Raw genomic sequence first — 2493 nt, forward strand, 5'->3', positions numbered from 1 at the left:
GTGAATGCTCAATGTTGATGTAGATCATTCGGAGCAATCCTTTGGAGTGAGTTGCACTTTCAATACCTACACGGGTTAGTCCCACAAGGAACAAACAAGGATATCCATTTACATAGAGTGATGTTCACATGAGATGATGTTCATGAATGCATTATGTTACCTTGTCCCTTGTCTTACCAACAAGAGGGTTTGTGACTCCTTGAACTAGTGCAAGATATGGAAGTTGTTTGCACTTGTCCTTGCCAAAATGATAAGAGTGAAGTATGTTGGCGGAGTCACCCTCAAGAACTCTCTAGTTCTTCTTCTTAGGGATCCACACCATCTTGATGGGAATCCTTGGAGTTGTAGTCGTACTTGATGAAGTGGAACTTGATGCAGTCTTGGGAACCCACTTAACCAAGGCTTTAGGAGCTTCTTAAAATGCATCAATCTCCTCTTGAAGCTTGTCCTTGCCTTTTAGCTTGTGGTCTTGTGGTGGAAGATCATCTTGATCTTGTGTTCCTTGGAAATAAGTAGGATCATACTTCTCTTGTTGAGGAACAAACTTCGTCTTGGGATATTGATCTTCTTCCCACTCAACTCCATTGGCATTGAACTTTCATTCAAAACCAACACCTTGATTCTTCTGGTGTCTTCCTTGCTTGCGTACAATTTCCTCAAATTGCTTACTTCTGGCAAGACTCTTGTAAACACCTTTCTCTATAATTCCCTTCAATAAGCTATTTTCTTGGTCAAGTGTAACTTGGCTAAGAGAGTCATTAGTGGAATCAAGAGAACTACTAGAAGCAACAACATTGGATTTAGCATGATTGTTGTTACTACTAGAAGAAGAATCTTTCTTGTTCTTATTGCTAGATTTAACTTGTGGCATGTAACTAGACAAGAGTAAACACTTGGCAATGTAAGAAGAACTTTTCTTGCGAAGATCATCATTGATTGCTTTTAAGAACTCATGCTTTTGCTCAAGGTTGAGCTTTTCAAAGCGTAGCTTCTCATGAGTCTTTAAAAGTTCTCGATGATCTTCCAAGGTAGTTTTATGAGCTAACTTAAGAGTGTTTAGTTCTTTAGTTAGATGCTCAGTCTTCTTCTTATCACCGTCATTCGTTTTATCTTGATTATCATGATTAATAGCAAGTTCATCATAGTTCTCATAACTAGAGTTGCCAACAAGTAAATCATCATCTCCTAGCAAATCATCTTCATGACTATTAAAATCAACATACTCGGGGTGTGTTACCTTTGGACCCTTGGCCATGAAGCATCTTCCAATTCCTTCATTTGGTGAGTCAAATATGTCGTAGGAGTTGGTTGGCACAAGTGCTAGACCGGCAACACCTTCATCTTGAGTATATTCGGAGTCGGAGTGATAACTTATTTCGAAGTGATGGTCGGAGTCGGAGCCGGATACCCATTCACCAACATGAGCTTGATGTCTTCTTTTTCTGTAGATCTTTGATGATTTGTCCTTCCTTTCCGAATCCTTGCTTCTCCGAGAGGGTCTTCGTTCATAACAATCGTCTCTACTCCTTCTCTCCCTTGGTGGTGATTCTTCTCTTCTACTTCTTCTCTTGGGAGAATCTTCTCTTCTTTTGTAGGGAGCCGTACACTCATTTGAGTAGTGTCCGGGTCTTCCACAATTGTAGCAATTCCGTTCACGACTTGAAGATCTCTTGTCATTATAGGACCTTGACTTGGAGCTTCTTCCCTTGCTTCTACTCTTGTAGAATTTGTTGAAGTTCTTCACCATTAGGCTCAATTCTTCATTGAAGGTTTGTTTCTCACTTGATGATGTGGGAGCTTCACATGAGGCTTTGTAAGCACCACTTGACTTGTTGTGGAGCTCTTCCTTATCCTTAAGTGACATCTCATGAGCAACAATTCTTCCAATGACTTCCGTTGGCTTGAGATCTTTGTAATTGGGCATCATTTGGATCAATGTACACACGGTATCATATTTTCCATCCAAGGCTCTTAGGATCTTCTTGATGATGAATCTATCGGTCATCTCTTCACTTCCTAAGCCGGCAATCTCATTTGTGATGAGAGCAAGCCTAGAGTACATTTCAGCGACACCTTCACCATCCTTCATTTTGAACTTGTCAAGTTGACTTTGAAGCACATCCAATTTGGATTCCTTGATGGTGTCGGTACCTTTGTGCATATCAATCAAAGTATCCCAAATTTCCTTTGCATTCTCAAGACGGCTGATTTTGTTGAACTCTTCGGGGCACAATCCATTGAAGAGAGTATCACAAGCTTGAGCGTTGTATTGCAGCATCTTCAACTCTTCCGCGGTAGCTTCACTGTTCGGTTCTCTCCCATCAAATAATTCACCTTGCAAGCCAATACACACAATAGCCCAAACGGCGGGGTTATGTCCGAGAATATGCATTTTCATCTTATGCTTCCAACTAGCAAAATTAGTACCATCAAAGTAAGGACCTCTACGGTGGTAATTTCCCTCGCTAGACGCCATACTCTCCTAAGTTGTGA

Source organism: Aegilops tauschii, chromosome 4 (assembly GCF_002575655.3).
Source record: "Aegilops tauschii subsp. strangulata cultivar AL8/78 chromosome 4, Aet v6.0, whole genome shotgun sequence".
Classification (NCBI taxonomy): Eukaryota; Viridiplantae; Streptophyta; class Magnoliopsida; order Poales; family Poaceae; genus Aegilops; species Aegilops tauschii.